We start from the raw sequence: 24,741 nt of genomic DNA on the forward strand, positions 1-24,741 counted from the left end.
TCACGTTGGCATTCTGTAGGGCTCTGTAGATCAGACAAGTAATTAAATTCTGCTTCCTGGGAGTGCAAGATTGGTCACCAAAATAGCTTCATCTTTTCATGGCACGCATCAGAAATGTTTGTTTACAGACAGTCGACAGGCTGCTAATTACCTCCTGACACCCTACGACGACACTCGTTCATCTCCCACGCAGGTCCTGACAACCGTAAAGTGTGTACCTGTCACCCTGACTTACCGAGGAGCACTTTCTCTGGGTTGAGGCCGTTGACCCCGCTCCCGTTTGAGTGGCGGGGATCAGGCCATTTCTCACTTCAGGCAGCCTGATCCTTGCACAACCTACTCCATTTTTTCGTAGTAATCCCTTCAACTAATGAACACTGTGTTCATCGGGTCAGAGGTTCCAAGTAATTGCTGTGTGATTGTATATCACAGTTCTTGGCAGCTCATTATGGGAGAGGAAAAAAAAAATCCTTAGGCACTGAGTGAATCTAATATTAGACAACTCAGTTTTATTTTAAATGAGACTTTGAGAACTCCTGATCCACAAATTCTATTTTTTTCTCAATTTAGGCTTATATTTCTCCACTCAGGCCATCTATAACCTCAATGATTTTGACTTCCTGCCCCCTACTTTGCAGTAATTGATTTAAGCAAGACAATTGAGGTGGGAAAATGGCCTTTAGATATTCCACCTGTTTCTTAAGTAAGAAGTAGATGGAGCTCGTGGATATTGCATGCCCACGAACCAGGCTGGCATGATAGATCTTCCATCTCAGTTCTCTTCACCTTGTAATGGTAGGTGGATACCTAGGTCCTTTAGAAATCAAATTTTCCACTTGCAGTCATATTTCACTGAATATCATATAAAATACACCCTGACCAAGGCTTAGAGTTGAGATGTTCCTGTAGACGATATTTACATGTTCTCTTCTGCCACCTAAGTTCATTCATTAATTTAATAAGTGTTTATAGAGTACCTACTATGGGACACTCAGCCCTGAGGCTACAGCAGAGATGAAGGCCCTGCCCTCAGGGAGCTCACAATCTAGGGCAGAAGACAGACAACAAGCCCCAAACAGGCTGATCCTATTATGTCAGGAGCAGACCAATGCTATGAAGAAAATGAAGCACACCAGAAGAGGAAGTGTGTTTTTCAACATTGTCATACATCAGGAGCATCCAGAAGGTTCTGGAAAGAGCAGTCAGAACACTCGAAACAGATGTAACTGAAGATGGTTATGTGAATTAAGCGACTACCAAAAATGCTGAAGCCTCCAACAATGAGCCACAGTGGGAAGCCACTACTTCCCTGGACCTGAAAGAGCCTGGGAGAGAACGGAATTAACAGGCCACTTGAGAGCATGCTCAGTAGAAGAGAGAAGGCTGAGACCAAACTCTGAGGCCAGAGCCAGAGCGCAGTAAAGGCCACACACCACCAGTGTAAACATTTCCAAGTGATACTTCAAGTGAATACATTATTAAATACAATTAGTTCTATTCTCCTACCTTAATGAGTATGTCTCCATAACGACAAAACAGAAAAATGCGTGTACAATTATAGTTGTCTACAATACCCCAGTGGGCGGCGCTTGGACTGCTAAGTCCTTTAAACTAAAGCCACAGTCCCTCTGACCTCTCACCTCTCCTGAAGCGTGGGGAGGGGCTTTTCCTGAAGTTGTCTTACCTTCGGGAAGTTCCTCCCTTAAAAGGAATGGGGCGGTTGTGAGCCCCATCCCTGGGATCTACATGAATTGGAGATGACTAAAGGTCACCATACCCAGTCAGACTTTTCACCTCTTCTGAGGGCTCCTACCTGAGGGACTTTGATGGATAAGAAGACAGCCTTTGTTCCCAGTGCAGTTCCTCCCCTCACCCTCCCGAAGCTTGTCACCACCACCCTCCAGGAGCCTTTAAGTTCCTGTTTATTTCTGTAGCTCAAAATGCTATTTAAGCTTCAACCACCTGGCCCTTTTTGAGGCTCATGCTTCTGGGACTCCCGTGCATATGCATTTAATCAACTTGTATGCAGCTTCTCCTGCTAATCTGGCTATTGTCATGTCAAGTTTATTTCTCAGATGTAAGTATGGAAACACCAGACGGGAGAGAGAAGTTTCTCTTGCCCATATATAACAAAATACCAAAGACAACTGAATTCATTATTCTTATTATACGTCTTGGAGTATTCTGCTGATAGGCAAACAATATTTGAATGAGTAAAAACCCCACATAATTCATAAATTTCTATATATTTAATCCATACAGTGTATTTTCCATGCCTTAATTTCATCAAAATTATAAATTATATTTTAAAATCAAGCCTTTTAACATAATTTATATTCTATTGATGATAATGCCAAATTAGACATTTCCTGAGTTACTGTAGTTCTTAAGTTAAATTGTAGTTCTTAACTTCATTTATTAAATTCAACTGGGAGAAAGTTTCCTCTGTGAGGCAGTAGCAATTAGAATTGCCAATAAAATTCTAAGCAATACTTAAATTCAGAAATGAATCACAAATTTGCCATATCATGTTCAAAATTATAATGAGTTCTCACATGATAAATTATTGTTCCTTAAAAGATTCAGAATATTTTAAGTTTATTACATAAATCATTCTCACGTATTAAGCAATTTCATTGTCTCTTAAAACAATATGCATGTGTGTGTGTGTATAGAGTATCAGTTTTTTCCTCTTTCAAACACTTAAATGTTAGATTTTTATAAAGAAAACTGATAATAGTACCACAATATTCGATTTGTTCAATATTCTCTTTAATTACAGAAAATAGTTGCAGAATTATTTTATAGAATTCTCTCCTTCGTGTCACGGAAAGTTTTTATTTTTGGATTCTAATTTTCTGATATCCTTTTTGGAATGCCACTGTACAGTGCTCCTTTCCATGTGGAATGTTTTTCTCTTGAAAATTTAAAAACATTTTAAGTCCTTTAAAAAGTAAAAGTAGATGAACTACGATCTACTTGACTTTTTTGACTTGCTATTGCTGACGTTATTTACAGCAAGCAGTAATGTATAGGAATCGTAACTGACGGGATCATAAATTCAATGCTGACTTTTTTCAGAAAAGAGCAGGACTTATTCTGCATTTGAGGGAGGACCTCCTGTTGTCGGTGCTTAATCATCCAGTACATCTCTTACCTTGACGACGTTAAACCTAAGTGCTTTGACGACATCCAGTTGGCATTCTAGCTGGCAATCTATTTTGTGTTTAAAGCAATTGCAAAGTCGAATTTGACATGTGTTTCCTCAGAATGGTCCATGGCGGGCAGATGCAGAAAATACCATTTTGACCTTTGAAACCACTTTTGCAAAATTATGACAGTAAAAGAAACCTGACATAGTTCAATCCATTTTGCTTCAAACCTCCAAGCCACCCTTGGTCATTCCAGGGTATAAACCAGGCTGGCCTTGGGAGAAATTTGGCTTATAGTTTAACTTCAAAGCAAGGATGGTAACAGTCTTTCCTAAAACTCACCTGCTTTTGTAAAATGAATGAAAGTCCACAAGATTACGATTACAAGACGGGCCTGAATTCTGCTAAGATGTAGGCTTAGTTAAACAATAGCCAGTCATTTTTCTGGAGGTCACAAGATGTGTAACTTCCCCAAGTACTCCCACAGATAACATCACTGTTGTAAAACCTAGGATTGGACTTTTGAGATGCCTTTTCAGGCTTTTGCATTTCTGATGACCAGTTGTCTCCACCTGGACTCATGACTCATGACTCAATCAGTTCTGTGGACCCTACCCAGAGGCAGACTCAGCACACGTGGATGGTTTTCCACACCCCTGTGATGGCATCCCCAACCAATCAGCAGCACCCATTCTCTAGCCCCCTCTGCCCACCAAGTTATACTTGAAAACCCTAACCTCTTAGCCTTCAGGGAGGTGGATTTGAGTAATAACTCCACCTCCTGCCTGGCATGGCCAGATTTGTCTCAGTTAAACCCTTCACTGGAATGCCATGGTCTTGGTGAATTGGTTTTGTCTGTGCAGCAGGCAGGAAGAACCCATCAAGGGATTACGCCTTAGTACTAAAGAATGGTATGGTTTTGGAAAAGCTGGGGCCATGTCTCCTGGTAACAAACATGTCAGTGCCTGAAATGCAAGACCCACTAGAATCAGAATCAGCCACAGGAGAAGTAAGCAAACGGGCACTGGGCCCTACAGGTGGTTGATGCTTCATTAGGCATGAATCTCCTGCATCTCTGAGCCTGAGGGGAAGGATTTGACAAGGGAGTTGATCTGTCTTTTCTCTCGTCTGAGAGCTTCAGCCACTCAAGTCCTCTCTGCTCTGTAATGCAACATCCATCTCTGCCTTGGCAGTGGCGCTGCCCCCGAATCCTGATGGCCTTTGGATGAAGTTGCCTTTTTCTGTCAGAACATAAGAAAGAGACATGCAGATGTCTCCTCTGGGGCCCGAAGGACCTTAGTCCCGAGAGCACATGCTTGTGGGTGTGCCAGTGTAGGTGAGGAAAGTCTTTTCCTCCCTATCCTTCTGGGATCCGTGGCTGGGGCTCAAGAATCAGGCTGGTGAGAAACAGATTAACAAGAGTAAAAGCAATTTTAATTATGTATGTGGCATGCACGGCAGTTCACAAAGAAACATGTAGCTCCAGGAGGTGGCCAGGTGACTGAGGATTATGCATCAACATAGGTCAACCAAGAGAAAAGGGGTCTGGGGCTTTTGGGAGCAGGAGAAGCCAGTTCTGGGAAGGTGAGTTGGGGTTAGCTTCCCAGAACTGGCTGGAATGCAGCGAAGAGTTTTCTTGGGCATGGAGGCTGTCTCCAGGAGCAGCTCTCTCCCTGCTATGGAAACAACTTTACTTTATAAATGTGAATTTCCTTTACAAGATGGAAATGTATACTACACTTTTAGGCAGTTAGGGGGCGGTAAGGAGCTTTTCCTGTGTCTGCTGGTTCTCAGTTGCCTTCAGCTCAAAATAATGTGCATACCGAAGAGGCCGACTTTGGGATGACATACTCTGATACCCTGTGTAAGCGAGAGAGGCACCATGTGTTCCTTAATGCATTTGTGTATGTTTGTGACACATGGGACCTGCTGAGGCACAGGGAACCGGAGCAGGGGTTCCACCTGCCTGGGTTCGGGTTTAGTACAGAAGCAATTGTAGCTGAGGGAAGCCAGCACTTACAGAACAGTGTGGGCAAGAAGAGGGGAGAGATGCATGTCCTCTTATTGCCCACCCTGTCATCTTCTGCTGGGTTGGGAAAGCAGAGGAAAGGGCAGCTTGGGGAGGTGGGATTCTGTGACACAGAGCAGGGCAGAGGGGCTAGAATGCATGGGGGGTCATGACTGAGGACTATACTCATCTTCTTTTTTGCTCACATTTCTTTCTAAGGGGCTTGGGAAGTCGCATCTTACAAACCATAAAATCTCCTTGAGCAAGATTTGTTGTTGTTGTTGAGACAGAGTCTCACTCTGTTGCCCAGGGTGTAGTGCAGTGGTGCCATTTCTGCTCACTGCAGCCTCTGCCTCCCAGGTTCAGGCAATTATCACGCCTCAGCCTCCCGAGTAGCTGGGACTACAAGTGCATGCTACCCTACCTACCCAGCCAATTTTTGTATTTTTTGTAGAGACAGCCATGTTGCTCAGGCTGGTCTTGAACTCCTGACCTCAAGTTATCCACCTGCCTTGGCCTCTGAAAGTGCTGGGATTACAGTCGTGAGCCACTGCACCTGGCCTGTGTTAGTCTGTTCTCACGCTATTATGAAGAAATATCCTAGACTGGGTAAGGGCCACGGTCGCTCACATGGCTCAGAATAAATCTCTTTGGCTATTTTGACTGAGTTTGGTGTTTGTGCTCTCACGACAAATGAAGCAGTGATCACACAGTGCTCATTGTGGGCCTCTGGCTCTCACAAGTTTGTATTTTCTCAATTTGGGAGGGTGTGAGCAGGAAGGGAAATTGGCTTTACCTACCTACTCAAAGCTAGGTAAAGCAAATTTCCTCAGTCCTGATCTAGTGCCTAAGAGGGAGCCAGCCCAGAAGACAGTGCTTTATTCTTAGGCCACTTGGGAGGGAGCAGGCTGAGAGTGCTACCAGCCGGTCTAGTCCCAGAGAAGAGCCAGGGAAGCAGGGGGCTCCCCAGCAATAGAGACTCATGACTTCTGCGGCGCTCAGGTTGGCACTTAAAGGGTTTACGGACTTCCTGGGAAAACTGCTCAGAGCTCTACAAAAGATCCCACACAGTTCCCCCAGCACATAACACTACACACGCAAAGCAGGGTGAAGAGATTTTAATTTTCTCACAGGAAGTGCCTTGATGGAAGGGAAATGGAAGTCTTCCAGTTTTGCAAAATTCTGTAAATTATATACATTTTGCCAATTCAGCCCAAATTGATATTTTCCTCTCCCTGATTCCTATTTCATTTACACATAATACTTAACATGCGACTCGGGTTTCCAGACTGCCTGGGAAAAATAGGTTTGCCTCTGCTGCCCTAGCCTCCTGCTGGCTGTGTGCTCCACAAAGCACCGGGCCGTCGGGAAGCATTGCTTATGTGTATATGTGAGGAAAGGGAGCCCGCAGCCACATTGCTTACAGGGCTTTCGAAGGCTCTCACTTCGTGTTAGAGAGGGCGGTCGCCATGCTGAGTACTCACTCGGTGTGTCTGAGCAAAGTCAGCTGGAAAGAAGTGTTTGTCACGGTGCTGCAGATCCCAGACGGCCTGGCCCTCATGAGCAGGCCACAGTGGGGGCTCCACATTGCCAGAACTCAGTCTTCCACTGGCCTCTGCTTCCCAAAAAGACCAGAAGCCTTGAGTCTGTGTTCTCCAGCCATAGCCAAAAGCTCTCCCGAAACAAGCTAGATGTTCGCTCCTTTGGAACCAGTCTTTGTGGCTCAGCCAGGCAGATACCTGCCTTCAGTCAGCAACTTGCTATGTTGTGAGAAGCACACAGCCACCAGAAAGAGAAAACCCAATTCTTATTGACTCCTGGGAGATCTTAAGCAATTCACACCCTCCTACTGCATCTCAGTTTCTGCAGGTATACAACCAAAAGCTAGGACCCCTAAGACCCACACAGTTCAATATGATAGCCACTAGCCAAAGGTAGCTATTTAAATTGTGGTTGAATTAATTAAAATTAAGTAAAAGTGAAAGTTCCATTCTTTGGTCAACCAGCCACTTTTCAAGGGCTTAATAGCCATGTACCAGCTGCAGGTCCCATACTAGCTGGCACAGGTAAAAGAACATTTCCATCACTGCTGAAAGTGCCATGGGATGCTGCTGATCCAGGGTTCCTAGGGCCCTTCCAGGGCTGGCATCCCGAATGGAGGTGGGTGAGCCCTGGACTGCCTCGCCTCTGGTTGCTGTGGGCATCCCAGGTGTGGGTGTGTCCTTTAGTGCTCATAGTTCAGAGTAAACATCAGGAAACATTGGCTTTGTTACTATTTTGAGTGTTCTCAGGGACACTTTAAGGCACTGTCCAGGCACAAAAGTCCTCAAGTGACCTGTAAGGGGATGTTTCATTGGCCCAGAGAGTACTGGCCTGAGATGGGTCTTTGTTACATCCAAAGAAGGAAGAGAAGGTTAGAGAATTATAGAAATGTTATGTGTTGTTCTGCAAGGAAGTTCATTAGATTAGCACTAATGACGTTTTGGGGAGGTGGCAAGCTCCGATTGGTGAGTGGCAGTGGTGGATAAAACTAGTCTTAAAGTGGCAGCAGGTTGTTTCAGCAGCTACGAGCTAAAACTGGTTTCAGGTTACAGCAAGCCATTTCAGCAGCCAGGCTTGAAGAGAATTCAATCCGTGGAGCAATGTCATGTGCCCTGAGGGCTTTATCCTCCTGGCCTCCAGACTCTGTTTTAGTTGGGTATGGCAAGAATGACCCAATTTGTACAATTAACTTTCACGTTAGTAAAAGCTTGAACTGCAGGGCTAGGAGAGCCAAGCCTGGCTCTGACTCCACCTTCTTCTGCTGAAGTCTTTTAATCACCTCAGGATGCCAGGATCCCAGATGGCCGGCTCTTCCCCATCAGCATCTTTGCCTTCACTATTTGGTCACCCAGTGAGTCTCTTAGGCTGGGAGTTCTGTTTACATTCCAGGCCCCCAAACCACGAATAAAGACTCCTGCCAGTCACGGGTTTCCAGATACACCCTGCAGAATCCTCAGGAGGCACCTCGTCTCTCAGGCTCCTAAGTAAGAGGAATCTTCACAGAAAGGCAGAGCACTGGTAATTTTCTAGTATCCTGATTCCACATGTGTCCCTCCCTCTGGCAGAAAACTGAAATTCCACCAGTTCACGTTCTTAAAATGTGTCATCCTTGCAGTGATTTAAACGACATCAACTACATCCTTAAATATGTTACTCCTCTCTCCAAGAAGTGGAACTTAGTTTCTCTACCCTTGTGTGTGGACTAGACTCAGAGACTCACCTCTAATGAATAGAATGCGGCAGATGAGACGAGGCTATAAAAGGCATTAAGGACTCTCTTTTGAATTGCTTGATATGCGGAAAGCCAGCCACCATGCTGTGAGGATGATCAAGCAGCCTTATGGAGAGTTCCATGTGGAGAGGAACTGAGACCTTGGGCCAACAGCCATGCCAGTGCACCATCTTGGAAGCAGATCCTCCAGCTCGAGTCAAAATATCAGATAGCGAACTAGAACCCACCTGAAACTTAAGTCGGCCTCAGGAGAGACTCAATGATGGAACCATCCAGCTAGCGAAGGCCAAATGCCTCACCCACAGAAGCAGTGTAAGATAATAAATGTTTATTGCTGTTTTAAGCTGCTTAATTCTGAGTCAGTAACAAATACAGTGCTATTTTTTTAAGGCTGATGATAAAAATTAGGATAGAACATTCCCTAGGAAGATGCTGCCTGGAGACTAACACGCTGCCTCTTCCTACAGTGACTCAGCATTACCACGTGTTCTGTAGTAGTGGGTTGAACGGATGAGTGGATGGACGTCCAAGTGCTAGTTGAAGCGACCAGCTTGCATTTCATGGCGCCATATTGAACGACAACTTGTGCTCACTGTTAGGGGACAGAACCCTACTTCTCACACTGAGACGACTCCCTCCAAGAGAGGCCTGCAGGTTCTCGGGCTGTCCTGCCGCTCATACACTCCAGGGGATGCACTTGGGAAGAACGATGGCAAGAAGAATTACACTATCTTTTCTCTTAAAATTTTTTTTTTTGACTAAGCCTGTATAGTTGAATTTGCATAAATTAAATGCTTGCTAGAGATTACTGTACTCTACTCAACGTTCGTTTTTAAATGTATTTAAATTCCTCAAATGTTGACGACAATTAAGTGTTATAATTTTTTAAAAAGTACATACCCCTTAATAAACAAAATATTAACACATTGGTGATCACAATATTAATTTGTTTTCTAATTGTTTGACTGTATAATAAGCAAATATCATAATTTTGAGCTTAACAAAAATCCATGCTAATTAAATATTTCCTCGGGCTGCAGTAACAAGGTATAACAAATAGATGACTTAAAATGGAGAAATGTGTTGTCTCAGATTTCTAGCAGCTCGAAGTCTGACATCGATGCGCTGGCAGGGTCACGCTCCCTCTGAACCTGCAGGAGAGGCTCTGTCCTTGCCTCTTCCCACTTTCTGGTGGTTTGTCAGCAAAGCTGGGGATTCGCTGGCTTGCAGTTGCATGACTCCGTCATTCAGCCCCTGTCAGCACATGGCGCCCCTGTGTGTGTCTTCATAGGGCCTCCGCAGAGGACACCAGTCCTAGCGGGGTAGGGTCCACTCCACTCCAGCAAGGCCTCATTCTCATTCGTTACACACACTCACAGGACTTTGTTTCTAAGTAATTTCAAATCCTAAGGTGCTCACAGCTGGGATTTCAGCGTAACTTTCTCTCTTTTTTTTTTTTTTTGTGAAGTGGGAGACACAATTCAACTCAGGACAAATCCTTTTTCATTTTCTATGGTGAGAAGTCAGGGGAGGCTTCGGTGATTCTGCTTCTTTAAAGTTCGTGAAACTGTTGGCGGCTGTGGTGAGACCTTAGTTCTTGTGTTCTTAGCTTAAAAGAATTTACACAAGGGACAGCAAAGGAGGTGCAGCGCAGAGCAATTTACTGCACAGGAGAAAGAGTATTTTGTAAGTGAAGTGCAGAATAGGCCACGCCCTGAGAGCATGCAGGGTGAATGTCTGTAAAAATGAGACAGCGTCGACCCTTTATGGGAGTCTTCCGTGATTATTCGTAAGTGGGTGGGAGAGGTGTCACTAGTTAGCATGTTCTGGGTGGTCCTCTGGTGCACATGCACAGTAGCTGTACACGCTTGTTCATACGTGCCATGTCTCATTAACATCTGAAATCTCCACTCAGGGCTGGCCGGAGATTTTCATATTTTGAACAAAAAATTGGACAAAACGCACAAACAACGCAAGGAAACAATGTTTTACTATTTTTAAAAAAAAGGGTCAGTTTGAGGACAGGTAAAATCAAAATGCACATAACCTCTACGGGGAAGGTCCTTACTGGAGACAGCTTTGCTTGAATGAGCTCAACCGCCGTGCACATGCTGGGGTTTGTTGTGTTGAGGGTGAGGTCTCCATGGCTGCTGCATCCCAAGGTCACGGTTATCTCCTTGACCATCTCAAAACTACTACCTAGTGAGCAAACCTCTGGGAAACAAAGTGGCCCCGATAAATGCTTGAATAAAGGAAAGGGTGAGCAATAGCGTCCCTGCTCTGATGTGGTTCACGCTGCACTCCCCGCGAGTCGGCACCCCGCTCAGGGGTTAGGTCCTGGCAAGCAAGATGGGCCCAGTAACTCCCAGTTGTGGCATGATGCCAGGGAGCAAGCTGCGTGTCCTGAAAGGGGGCCTGGAATGGAATGCTGGTCTGCCCTTTGCTGGGCGAGAGACTCTCAGGAAACCATTCATTCAACAGATCCTTGTTCATAATTAAACAAAAAAATCTGTGGGTACATACTAAGTGTATATACTTAACGGGATTCACGAGATGTTTGGATATGTGCCTGCAAAACCTCATGTGTATGAAAAATAATCTCATCACAAGGAATAGGCTATCCATCACCTCAAGCATTTATGCTTCGTGTCACAAACACTCCAGTTACATTCTTTTAGTTATTTAAAAATGTACAACTGAGTTATCATTGACTATAGTCACACTGTTGTGCTATCAAAGAGGATCATCAGATTCTTATTAAGTGCCTACTATGTGCTGCCAATGGTGAAAAACAAGGAATGGACCAGACAGAAAGGCTAATCCAGGACCTTTCCCCATGAAGAGCACAGTCTAACAGGGACATACAATCCCACTCACTTCACAGAAGTCCCACCTGCCAAGTACCTGGAAGGGGAGAGGCGTGGTGCTCTGAATGCCTCCCAGAAGCCAGTGACAGCTCAGGGCTGCCGGGGTTGGAGGCGGAGTGGCTTTGGCGCAGTGTTAAACGTTCCATTGCATTCCTTCCAAAACTCATACTTTTGAGACCTCAGAAAGTGACTGAATTTGGAAAGAGCCCTTTAACAAGGGAATTCAAACTAAAAGAGGTCTTTAGGGAGGCCCACATCCAATATGACTGGTGTCTTTATCAGAAGAGGAAATTAGCACACAGACTGTACACAGAAAAGAGACCATGTGGAGACACAGGGAGAAGGCGGCCATCTGCGATCAAGGAGGGAGGACTCAAGAAACCAGTCCCACACACACCCTCATCTCAGACTTCCGGGATCTAGAAGAGTGAAGAGGCCCATTTCTGTCGTTGCAGCCCCCAGCCTGTGGCACTTCGTTATGGCACCCCTACCAGATGATCAGGTACGAGAAGGGAAAAGCATCCTGGCCAAGGGAACAGCATATGCCAAGGCCCTGGGGTAGAAAGCAGAGTGGAGGATGCAGAGACTCAGAGGGCACTGCAATTGGGGCACAGAGAAGGAGGGAAAGTGAGGCACAGGAGGACAGGGAGAGGGACCAGACAGACTCCCAGGCTTAGGGGCTTCATAAAAAATCTTCTGCTAAGAGAAATACAAGGGCATTATGTGTGGGGAGGGAGAAAGACTGGCTGACCAGCTCTGCATTCCAGAAACACCTGCATAGATGAAGCAAGAGAATAGGGTCTGGGGACAGGGAGCCTAAGGACTTGCTCGAACTGAAGCAGAAGGACCCCAGCCTTCTATGACCAAGCGCATAACTCTGTGATGTAACTCTGCTTCCGCTGTGACAGGAAGCAGCTCCTTCATTTGCATAGGGTGCACAGCAAGTAAACAACCCACTTCGGCCTCTTCATTTGCATACGGCATGCCCCGAGTAACCAATGGGAAGCCTCTAGAGGATATTTAAACCCCAGGAAAGTCTGTAACCTGGCTCTTGAGCCCTTCGCTTGGGCCGCTCCCACCCTGTGGAGCGTGCTTTCGTTTTCAATACGTCTCTACTTTTGTTGCTTCATTCTTTCTGTCATATTTATTGCCGAGGTGAAATGAGGAAACTGAGGCAGGTATAAAAAAGTGAGAAGCCAGCCGGGGGGGTTGGCTCGGGCCTGTGGTCCCAGCACTTTGGGAGGCCTAGGCGGGTGGATCTCAAGGTCAGGAGATCGGGACCATCCTGGTCAACATGGTAAAACCCCGTCTCTACTAAAAATACAAAAAATTAGCTGGGCATGGTGGCACATGCCTGTAATCCCAGCTACTCAGGAGGCTGAGGCAGGAGAATTGCCTGAACCCGAGACGGAGGTTGCGGTGAGCCGAGATCGCGCCATTGCACTCCAGCCTGGGTAACAAGAGTGAAACTCCATCTCAACAACAACAAAAAAAAGTGAGAAGCCAATTTATTCAGCTCCTGGGCAAGCTTCAGTGGCCCAAGTGGAGGCCAGAGAAGTCGCACAGGGCTGTTCAGGGAGTGGGGTTTTATGGGGAGTGCAGGCAATTGATTGATTACTGGGGAAGCAAAGAGAAGGCATTTCTATTGGCTTTTGAGGAGCAGGAAGTACATGGAGTTAAAGTAGGAAGTACATGAAACTAGCTGCCATTGGTAGGTGGGCAGGACCTTGGGTAGGTGGGCCTTGATTGACTACTGGGGAAACAAAGAGAAGGCATTTCTATTGGCTGTTGAGGAGCTGGAAGTACATAAAGTTAAAGTAGGAAGTACATGAAACTAGCTGCCATTGGTAGGTGGGCGGGACCTTGGGTACACCTGCCTGCCGAGGGCGTATGGGGCACGCTGTTGCTGGGCAGGGAATGGTGGGGCTTCTTTAAAAAAAATTTCTCTGCAGATTTTTTAACAGCGGGCTGGAGGTTGGATGCATAATTTAGTGCTGAGCGTGGGCTTGGACATGGTATGCAGAGGTGGGTGCAGGGAAGCTTTTTGGGGAAGCCAGATAATGAGCTCGGGTGATGATGCAGTTATCAGGCACAGAGAGTGATGAATGTGTCCATTTGACTCCCAGCAAGGCAACCGGTCTTACACTTTCCTTGCTTTGTTTGTGCTTTTTGTCCAATTTTTTGTTCAAAACATCAAGAACTTGGACACCCTCCACTTGTAATGTAACTGCTGTGTGGAAGGGGCAGAGGCAATGAGGCCAGTGAGGAGGGTCCCAGCTGTGGGCAGGAGGGCAGGCTGCTTTCCACCTGTGAAAGGAGGGCGGTATTGTGACAGTGCAATCCCTCAACAATTGCCACTTGTGATTGACTTCATGGTTTGATCCCATTAGACTGGGAGGGGTTCTCTTTGGTTCTGAAGTTATGCACTTCAGCTGTAAACTAATGTTAGTGCTCCTCTTAGGGTAACGGAGATAATCTGAGAAATGTAGTCAGACGCCTGCTGCTTTCAGCACGAGACTGCTACTGCCCTCCCTACATGGGCCTGAGGATTCTGAGGAAGTGCTGGGTGCAGGGGATTCGACCCAGGGGAACTCCAGCTTCTTGTCCATTTACATTCTTTTCTCCTTTGGGGCTGCGGAAAGATCACGTGTTCCATTCTGTAGGTAAGGGTGGCTATGGCTTCCACATTTTATTTTAAGGACTACAATTTAAGGATTAAAAGCATTCACGTCTAAACTTGTTGATTTCATTCACTAGGCCATCTTGGCCTAACAACTGGCTGATTCAAGGCTATTTTTTTGCTTTGAAAATAGTGATATTGTTTTAGAGGCAAAAGGATACCCAGAGTTTACCAAACCATCTTTTAGAAAACATTAGCATCTTACAAAATCGTAATCATGGCAACCATGATGGCTGACAGGTATTGTTTACTTCGGGTTGGCTATTGGGCTTAGGCATTGCCACACGTTACATAATGCTGATCGATAGTTTTTTCTTTGGAAAAAATAAAAAGGATTGTAGAATATTTTCATTTTCTTCTTGGCAACTCATGCTACAGATTGTTCCTGAGTAGTTTTATGGGAAGAAAACATATTTCATTTTGTTTCTCTGCTGTTGTCCTTAAAAACACAATTTGGGGAAAATGGTATGAGATTTTCAAACCTGGTACCTTCGCTAAAGGTTCTGACATCGGTCATGTCATGTGGGTTTTATTATAACAGATGGTACAGGTGAGAAGCAAAGGGAAATTAAATTATAGATCAATAATTCTGGAAAGGGCCTGGGGAAGCCTTCCTCGTTCAATGGCAGAAGTTGAGAGGTGAGGTGACTGCCCCAGGAGGGCGGAGTGGGGCTGGGTGGGTGCTGCCTCCCTGTCTGCCAGTTCACTAGCACCTCCCTGTCCCCACCAGCAGGTGTCACTGGGAGGCCTCCCCGGGGTGTCTGGGAGCAGTGCCAGAGGAAATACAGGACACCCATAGAAATTTGAATTTCAGATAAACAATAAATAATTTTTAATATTAATATGTTCTATTTGCTACTTATCTAAAATTCAAATTTAATGGAGCCGTCTGCATCTTTCTGTGCTCAATCTGGCAAGCAGTGCCTGAGCCCCGGATCAGCATCTGTGCTTCGGCTTCCTCCAGCCCAGGGACACAGGGCCTGCTGGAGCTGCTTGGGATGCCAGTTCCCACTGTTTTCTACCCCTGAACAACACCTCCAGGGATAAGGAAATCATCTTTACAAAAGTACGTAAGCTTGGTCCCACCCGTCTTCACCCATGCCCACATCCTCTCCACACCCTCTGGCCGTGAGCCGAGCTATTCCTTCAACACCCACAGGTCTCCATAGTGTGCCACAGTGCTCTGCAGGACCTTCCCCACAGGAGGCACAGAACCCCCTGCAGTTCCTCTACTCAGCAGGCTCCAGGCTCTGCCAAGCTGGTCCTGGCAAGGACAGTGGGCTGACCTCATCTGCGGCCTTGGCTCTACGTCACCTTCCAGGGATGGGGTGGGACCCCTGGCTCACAGTTCCTCCTCCTTTGGCCATTCATTCCTTGCTGCCTGACTGATCCCTGAATCCCTTGCTGCTTGTTCTTCAATCTGGCTTTGAAGCTCGCCCAGTGTGTCCACCTCCAAGGGATCGTTAGAGAAAGGAAGCCAGTGCCATCTGCCTCTCCAACTCCACAATGGGCCTGTGTCTGACCACAGTGCTGCTGATGGTCCAGCCCCACCCACCCACTCAACCTCAGACCCCAGAAGAGAAGGCTCCATCTCTTTCATCCATTGAGTCCCAGGGCCTGGCAGGATGCCTGGCAGAGCAGGCTGCCTGCGCTCTGTGGCCGGGTGGTGGGCAGATCAAAGAGAAGGGCAGAGATGGAGACACCCCTGTGCCAGCCTACTCACAGCCTCTCCAACCCCACCCAACCTGTACCCCATAAAGTTTGCTCTTTAAGACCAGAACTGATGATTCCCCTTGTGTCCATGCCACTGGTTCCCAAAACAAGAAGGCATGACAGTGAGGGGGGCACGGGGAACTGCCCAGTGTGGCCGGTCTTTGCCTGCAGACGATGCCATTCCTAGCTTTAAAGAGGCCGAGGGGAGAGTGGGAACAGGCCCCGATGCACCCTGAGTGATGCACAGACCCTGTTCCAGGCACACTCTCTCTCAGTGATCAGGAGAGTGTCCAGGCAGGCTGGGGACATGGCCAGGGGCACAGACACAGGGTCTTGAGAGTGGCCCACAGGCATCTTCTCAAATCCATACTCCCTGTTACCTGGACAAGGCTGCGTTTTGGGGACTGTCCTGTGCGTTTTAGGATATTGTCCCAAAGAACCTTAAGGACCAAGCGAGGGTCCAAGAGAAGAGCTGGGCAGATGGGGCCAAAAGCAAAACCCTGAAAGCCCGGTGAGAACAGCATTTCCACAAAGCATCAGACTCATTTTTCTAAAGATAGTGGCTGCCATCTCTTCCAGGAAATAAACAAAAGAAGCTTCTCTACTGCGAGTCCGTATTCCTTAGCAAAGTAGCACATAGCTGGGGTCAGGTCCAAGGAGGACTCTCTAAATATGTTGGCCACTTAAGCTCAACTTTCCATTACCAGTAACACACACAGCTCACGTGTGTATACATACACACCACAAATACCGCAGCTGTCCCCACACAGGTCTCTGCTCCAGTGGGTCTCACTCAGGGTGATTTCGCTCCCTGGGGAACATTTGGTAAAGTCTGAAGACATCTCTGGTTGTCATAGCTGGGGGCAGGGGAAGGTGCTTCTGGAATCTGGTGCGTAGGGCCAGGAATGCCGCTCAATATCCTACAATGCCCAGGACGGTCCCTGAAACACAGAATGATTCAACCCAAGACCTCAGCAGTGCCAAGGGTTAGAAACCTGCTGTAACATTGTGAAGCTGCCTGCAAACTTTTGCCAAAAGAGAACGAGGGGTTTCCAGTTGGCTTCCCTGGGGATCTATAAACCAGACATCTGTCGTTGGCATCGGTTTACATAGATACCTGCAGAAAGCTGTCCGTTCATGAAGAAACAGCCCCTCTTTTTCAACTACTTTGTAGTGAAGCTGCTACAGGGACCCACACAGACACACACTCACACAGACACACACACACACACACACACACATCTCTTGATAATGCACAGTTCATTTTTCTCTTCATTTTCTCTCCTGAGCCACGATTGCTTTGAGCAATGCCAAGAATGACTGTAGAGATGCATTCAGACCCCTTAGTTAAGGTCACTAGAGGATGCCCAGGAGGCCTGTGTGCGAGGGCAGGATCCCTTCAGAACTCACATGCAGAAGAGGGTGGGAATCGGAATCTATTTTCCTTTTGTTTGGTGTTCATGCCTTTTCTCTGGTTGACAGACTTGAACTTTAAAAGAAGGATGTTGATGTAAGAACAATTGACTTGTCATTTGACAGATGGCAAAATATGTCTTTTCGCTAATTTAGACTAAGTTCTCGCTGCAATTACTCTCCACTGTCACGGGGGTTCTCACTGGGGTCTCCTAATTTTTAGTACAAATGAAGAGCACTAAGAAATTTTGTCAAAGAAAAACATTCAGCCTTGTTATTGGTTGGGGGTGTGTTTCTCACTCACAACATAAGCCCTAAGAAAAGCAAATAGAAAGGGACTTACAATTTTCTCCATTGAAGTAACGGTCACAGTTTTGAAATTACAAAACACCATTATTTAATTTGGAAAGGTGTGAAGGAGGAACTCCATTCTTCTCATTTCTGCGGACTGGTGGTGACAGTGCAGTGAGCGGACTCGAGTTGGCGATGGTTGGTTTTCTGCTCAAAGAGATGTAGCAGAAAGGAGGCGCCAGACATTCTTTTTCTTCTGTCTTTGCTAACAAGCTTTCCAAATTCTGAAAAAAAAAAAAAAAAAAAAAAAAAAACAGCCATGGAGAAATGCTGATTAAGTTGTCATGCCGAAATTATACAGCAGATAGATCCTTGGACACTTGCCAGAAATTGCGCTTGGAGGAAAAGAAACCAGCTTCGTCACTAGATATTCTCTTTGGAGAAGGAGAACTGCAAAGCAGGTGCAGAGAAGACTCTTCCCATAGCATCTGTGACAGCAAGAGGTGAGGTTGCCATCAGCACCCGGCAGGCCAGCAGGAGGGTTGGATCCAGATGCAGGGTGAAGGAAGTTCACTTCCAAGGGAAAACGACATGAGTACCCAGAGGTGACAGCCTCCTGTGAGTGATTCATCTAGCTCTCAATCCAGGAAAATATAGGGATCAAGGAATCCACTGGGGTTGCCCACACTTGACCTGTAATAGGAATGGAAGCAGGCAACCCGGGGCCACAGCAAGCAGGACTGCACCCCATCGGTGCTTCTGGTGAAACCCCAGTGCATCCCTCTCCCTCTCCACCAATCACAACAGCCCTTCTTTGAAAACAGCATTTGTAGGCAAGACATATTTTCGGTTTGATTTTAAAGCATCACTCAGCCCCAAGTTCTTAGCTCCCAGGTATGCATATTAATTGCATAATGACAAAAGCCTTGTCTTGTTCTGTTAAAAGACAGATGTCTCTGTGCCCTACTTTTTACCAACTCAATTGTTTTAAAAACATATCGTCTCTGTAACATGAAGATCTTTGTTCTGGAAGGCATGTGATTCGATATGTTTGCTTTGTATACCTTTTTATTATGCTTTGTTAGCTGTGATATCCTTAACCATAAATTAAAAGGATTTTTAAATATCCCTATACAATGTAAGGAAGGGATCTAGTTTCAGTTTTCTGCATATGGCTAGCCAATTCTCCCAGTACCGTTTATTAAACAGGGAATCCTTTCCCCATTGTTTGTTTTTGTCAGGTCTGCCAAAGATCAGATGGTTGTAGATGTGTGGTCTTATTTCCAAGATCTCTATTCTGTTCTCTTGGTCTATGTGTCTGTTTTGGTGCCAGTACCATGCTGTTTTGGTTACTGTAGCCTTGTAGTATAGTTTGAAATCAGGTAGTGTGATGCCTCAGCTTTGTTCTTTTTGCTTAGGATTATCTTGGATATACAGGCTTTTTCTTTTGTTTTATATGAATTTTAAAGTAGGTTTTTTCTAATTCTGTTAACAATGTCAATGGTAGTTTAATGGGAATAGCATTGAATCTATAAATTACTTTGGGTAGTATGGCCATTTTCACAATAGTGATTTTTCCTATCCACAAGCATGAACTGCTTTTCCATTTGTTTGTGTCCTCTCTTATTTCTTTGAGCAGTCGTCTATAGTTCTCCTTGAAAAGATCCTTCCCACGCCTTGTTATCTATATTCCTAGGTATTTTATTCTCTTTGTAGCAACTGTGAATGGGAGTTCATTCATGATCTGGCTCTCTGCTTGTCTATTGTTGGGGTATAGAAATGCTTGTGATTTTTGCATATCGACTAGGCAATACCATTCAGGACATAGGCACAGGAGAAGATTTCATGACAAAAACATCAAAAGCAATTGTAACAAAAGCAAAAATTGACAAAGGGGGTCTAATTAAACCAAAGAGCTTCTGCATAGCAAAAGAAACTGTCATCAGAGTGAACAACCTACAGAATGGGAGAAAACTTTTGCAATATATCCATTCGACAAAGGTCTGATATCTAGAATCTACAATAAACTTAAACAAATTCACATAAAAAAACAACCCCATCAAAAAGTGGGAAGAGGACACAGACACTTCTCAAAGAAGTCATTCATGTGGCCGACAAACATATGAATAAAAGCTCAGCGTCACTGATCATTAGAGAAATGCACATCAAAACCACGATGAGCCACCATCTCGTGCCAGTCAGAATAGCAGTTATTAAAAAGGCAAGAAACAATAGATGCTGTTGAGGCTGTGGAGAAATAGGAACACTCTTATACTGTTGGTGGGAGTGTAAATTACTTCAACCAGTGCGGTGATTACTCAAGGATCTAGAACCAGAAATACCATTTGACCCAGCACTCCCATTACTGGGTATATGCCCAAAGGAATGTAAATAATTCTATGATAAATATACATGCAAGTGCATGCTTATAGCAGCACTGTTCACAATAGCAAAGACATGGAATCAACCCAAATGCACATTCATGATAGAGGGATAAAGAAAATATGGTATATATATATATATACACACACACACACACACCATGGAATACTATACAGCCAAAAAAAAAACAAGATCGTGTTCTTTGCAGGGACATGAATGGAGCTGGAAGCCATCATCCTCAGCAAGCTAATACAGGAACAGAAAACCAAATGCTACATGTTCTCACTCATAAGTGGGAGCTGAACAATGAGAACACATGGACACAGGGAGGGGAACATCACACACTGGGGCTTATTGTGGGGGTGGGGGTGAGGGGAGGGAGAGCATCAGAATAAATAGCTAAGGCATGTGGGGCTTAATACCTTGGTGATGGATTGACAGGTGCAGCAAACCACTGTGGGGCACACGTCTATCTGTGTAGCAAACCTGCACATCCTACACATGCATTCTGACACAATAAAATAAAGCTAAAAATAAATAAATCAAAATAAAAAATAAAACTATCCTTAGTCTTTCTTCTTTTCTTGTTGTTGATAGGTTCTGATTTGTTTTGTTTTGTTTTGGAGACAAGGTCTCACTCTGCCCCCCAGGCTGCAGTGCAGTGGCAGTATCATGGCTCACTGCAGCCTCTACTTCCTGTGCTCAAGTGATCCTCCCTCCTCAGCCTCTGAGTAGCTGAGACCACAGGTGTGTGCCACCACACCCTGCAAAGTTTTCTATTTTTTTTGTAGAGACAAGGTTTCATCCTGTTGCCCAAGCTGATCTCCACCTCCTGGGATCAAGCGATCTGCCTGCCTCAGCCTCCCGAAGTGCTGGGATTAGTCATGAGCCACTGTGCCCAGCCCCTAGTCGCTCAGTTTTTAATGGGAATAGTAGTTCACTTCCATGATTAGAAATGAGGAATGACAAGAAATTATAGGAGCAAGAATTATTTTTGTTTCCCTGAGTCAACAATCCGAACAGCACAGACAAACGCATTTCTCGTCAGCGACGCAAGCCCAGAAAGTACGTGAGGAATTTCCATCGCCACGTTTTGTTTTGGGCTTTCTGAAACCACTTGCTGATGGTCGGAGAAGAAGGCGGCGACTCTGCTGCCTTCCTACAATTGCAAAAGACAAATGAAGATGGATGAGGGAGGGTCGGCAGGCTCCCCTGTCAGGTTGAGTTAAGGCCTGGTGATGAAGGCTTTCGCCAGGCAGCCTGGTGAATCAGAAATCAGAGGTCAATAAGGATGTTGGAGGGACTGTCTGGTCCTGCATCCTGAAGCTATTTCTCTTGTAACTACAGTCGTCCATCAAGGCCAAGGTGGGAGTCACTGGGTAGCACGGCTTCAAGTCGGGCTTATTTTCTAAGCCTTATTTGTTATACAAATAAAACTGTAAACCTGGAGGCCTCGCCTAAGGAGGAATTTCCTTCCATAAGCTTTTTAAGAGCTGAGAGCGGCATTGCCGAAGATTGGATATTGACAGTTCTTTTTCGTGGGTTGATAGCATGTGCATTGCCAAGTGAGCACCTTCAAATGATTAGGAGGTTAGCCCAGGGCCAGCCCACACAAGGTCTTTAGCATCAAGCATGTTCAACTCAACCACAGGACGAGGGGAAGGAAGATGAGAGCTCCTAAACATTCCACCAAGAAGAATCCTGGGGCTTCCACGATCTCCATCCATCAATATTTGTTGCCACATATCATGCAGTAAAAAGCAGAGTTCTGAGAAACAGACAGGGAAGAGGCTTCACAAAAGCATCTGAGAGCAACAGAAAATGAAATATCTTCAAATTACATCGCCAGGATCAGGACCCACGCCGTCAAGAGCAGGCCTGCCGCGGCACCAGGGGCTCTTCATTTCTGGGCTGGTTTTCTAGTCTCCAAGTGAGTGATATTGACGTTCCCGGAGCCCAGGAGTGCATCTGGGCATGAGCGGAGCTTCCTCAAGGCAGCTTCTAGTCACTCAGGAATGACATCTCCGGAAAACACTTGGCTCCAGCTGATCAGATCGCTCACTATAAGTAAAAACTTTCTGGCCCACCTTTTGAAAGGTCTCGTGTGGCCTGTGCATACTGCTCGTCACAGACAGCCTTCAATCTTGCCTATGAGGACAGTGCACCTGGGGCTGGGGGCGAGCTGACCCCCTTAGGTTGGCTGGGTTCAAGCCCACTGTCCTCCGACAAGAGAAGAAAAAAGGACCGAATTTATTCAGGTGTCTTTTGCTAAAGGTATACTTGGGACTGGATTCTGCAGTGAAGCTGAGTTAGATCAATGGCTTTCCACCCAAGGGGGTGGTGATTTGGAAAGGTAGCAGAGCCCACAGGTGTCTGTGCACTGAGGACACACTGAATCCAGGCAACTAAGTCACCAGTGAGGAGCAATGGAGGGGTGCAGACAGACGCACACGATGCAAATTCAAAAAGGCCTTTCGGGTCGGGCCCAGCAGCTCACGCCTGTAATCCCAGCACTTTGGGAGGCCGAGGTGGGTGGATCACCTGAGGTCAGGAGTTCGAGACCAGCCTGACCAACATGGAGAAACTCTGTCTTCACTAAAAAAAAAATACAAAATTAGCTGGGCATGGTGGTGCATGCCTGTAATCCCAGCTACTCGGGAGGCTGAGGCAGGAGAATCACTTGAACCCGGGAGGTAGAGGTTGCAGTGAGCCGAGATTGCACCATTGCACTCCAGCCTGGGCAACAAGAGCAAAACTTCGTCTCAAAAACAAACCAACAAAACAAACAAAAACCACCCTTCATCCCACCGGCATCCCCTTCACACATTGCTGCTCTTACAGACCCCTCCAGACCACCGTGGTGCTTCCCCACTGCACTCCCCGCTAGCCGTGTGACCCTGTGCAAGTTACTTAACCTCTCCAGGCCTCAGTTGACTCAGTGAGGAAATGGAAATAATCATATAACTTCAGGCAGTTCTATTGCATGGATTGACATTATATACAAAGTGCTTAGAACAATGCTGGCACCTACTAGGAACTGACCCTCATTCTTTCTGTGTTGGCATTAATCAAACAAGAAAACACCACTGTTGGAACTTAATTACATGTATGGAGAAAGAGACGAATTGGGAACTGACTTGTCCATGGTTCCGGGGCTGTTAAATAACTGAGTGAAGCCCAGGCTGAAAGCTCATGCACCGTCTGGCGCCATGCCCAGCATGGACTCTATTATCCATGCTCAAACAGCTCTGTCCTGGTCTTGCTGACCACAGGAAGGCTCCAAGGAGAGCTGGCAACATCTTTGTGCTCAACAGCGCGGAGACTTTAGAATGGTGTTTCCCCACCGATTAAGTCTCACTTCATAAACTACTTTTTTTCCAGGTAGAATTCAAAGTTAGGTGTTGAATTTGAACTAAACTGAGATGACCCACAACTTGCTGGCATTCCCCATACTGACCTGTTTCTATCTGCTGATTGCAATTGCAGCCAACACCAAAGCTTTAGCCTTTTAGCCCGTGAGATGATCAGTAGCAACTCACATTCAGGTGTCTCCCATGAGATACAAATGAGCCTACTTGAAGGAGTCGGGGAACTGTCAAGATTGTCAGTAATCTTCCTCAGGGTGGTAACTTACCTCTCAGTAACTGGATACAGGGAGGCCAGCTTGGAAGCAGGAGAGGATGGCGAGGATGGCGAGGATGGCGACTGCAGGTGCCCCTGAGGAGCCCAGTATGTGCTCAGGAGTGTTAGCACAGAACAATACTTTGTACAATAAATCGCATCACCCTGTAAGGACTTCGTGTTTGTGGGGTGGGATTTGGACACACTTAGGAAACACTGAGGCTTCTAAACTGAGATTGGGCAGCATGAATTTCACTTCTGGTGTTTTCTTTCTCCAATTCTGGTCTATTAAAACGTAGAGATTAAATAATGCTTCTCACGCTGAAATATTGATTAACTCTTTCTGTGATTTTTTTTTAATATGTGTGACATGGTTTGACTTGTTGTCCCCACCCAAATCTTACCTTGAATCCTAATAATAATCCCCATTTGTCAAGAGTGGGACCAGGTGGAAATAACTGAATCATAGGGGAGGTTTCCCCCGTACAGTTCTCATGATAGTCAGTGAGCTTTCACAAGATTGGTTTTATAAGGAGCTTTCCCCGTTGTCGGCTCTCATTCTCCCTCCCGCCACCCTGTGAAGAGGTGCCTTCTGCTGTAATTGTTTCCTGAGGCCTCCCCAGCCATGCAGAACTATGAGTCAATTAAACCTCTTTCCTTTATAAATTACAGTCTCAGGTATGTCTTTATTAGCAGCATGAGAACAAACTAATACAATGTGCTTTGGAGGAAGGAGAAAACTAGACTGGGGTCCCAAGATTAAAATAAATGTGGGGTTCAGAAATCTTCTCTCATATAGGTGCAGCCTTTATCATTAAGATTTGCATGTAAAACAAAGCAACTTGTAAAGCAAAATGTGTGTGAATATGTGTGTCCATTTAATTTTGAAAGCTCTAATTCCTTAGGGTGCTTTTCAGTTTAATGGTTGACCCTACAGGTACATAGAGGGTGTTCTCCTGTATGAATAAGGAGTCTTATTCATAGGAAGATATGGGGTGATCTTCCATCTTTTGTATCTTCCATAGTACTGGTTGCCTAGAAGACATCACTCAACAGGTGGCGAATACATGAACGATTCATGTAACGAATGAGTGATGTGATCACAACATTCCCTCTGAAGTTCATCACAGCTTCTCTGTCCATTCCAGATGACCAAAGATGAAAGGAGAGTCCCCTGTGTGCATGGCTAAGGGCCACACAGTCCCCTCCCTTCCAATCTCTGCGCTGGGAAGAGTCCAGGACCCATCAGCACCCAGACTGAAGCCTGCACCTGGCTCAGCTCCTTCCTATCCCTGTGGTCATGGGTAAGTCAGTTACCTTCTCTGTAAGGCAGAACTAAT

The 24,741-nt window shown here is 45.8% G+C and overlaps 3 long non-coding RNA genes across 4 annotated transcripts in view; 2 read left to right on the forward strand and 1 right to left on the reverse strand.

The window, feature by feature from the left end:
- The window catches only part of LOC144578516 (uncharacterized), a 42,722-nt gene that overhangs the window by 14,083 nt on the left and 3,898 nt on the right, over positions 1-24,741 (forward strand). Inside the window, exon 3 of the long non-coding RNA XR_013524445.1 lies at positions 24,550-24,705. This is a non-coding gene — a long non-coding RNA (uncharacterized LOC144578516). The remainder of the gene's footprint in view (positions 1-24,549; positions 24,706-24,741) is intronic.
- On the forward strand, positions 13,705-15,278 carry LOC144578517 (uncharacterized). Of its 2 annotated transcripts, XR_013524446.1 has the most exons (4): positions 13,705-13,964; positions 14,523-14,620; positions 14,903-15,047; positions 15,141-15,278. It is a non-coding gene; the product is annotated as an uncharacterized LOC144578517 (long non-coding RNA). The 2 variants fall into 2 exon arrangements; XR_013524447.1 differs by lacking the exon at positions 14,523-14,620.
- Positions 14,197-18,175, reverse strand: LOC144578518 (uncharacterized). Its single transcript, XR_013524448.1, has 2 exons — positions 17,783-18,175; positions 14,197-17,682 (listed from the first exon to the last, which is right to left on the reverse strand). It is a non-coding gene; the product is annotated as an uncharacterized LOC144578518 (long non-coding RNA).

Source organism: Callithrix jacchus, chromosome 12 (genome assembly GCF_049354715.1).
Source record: "Callithrix jacchus isolate 240 chromosome 12, calJac240_pri, whole genome shotgun sequence".
Taxonomy (NCBI): domain Eukaryota; kingdom Metazoa; phylum Chordata; class Mammalia; order Primates; family Cebidae; genus Callithrix; species Callithrix jacchus.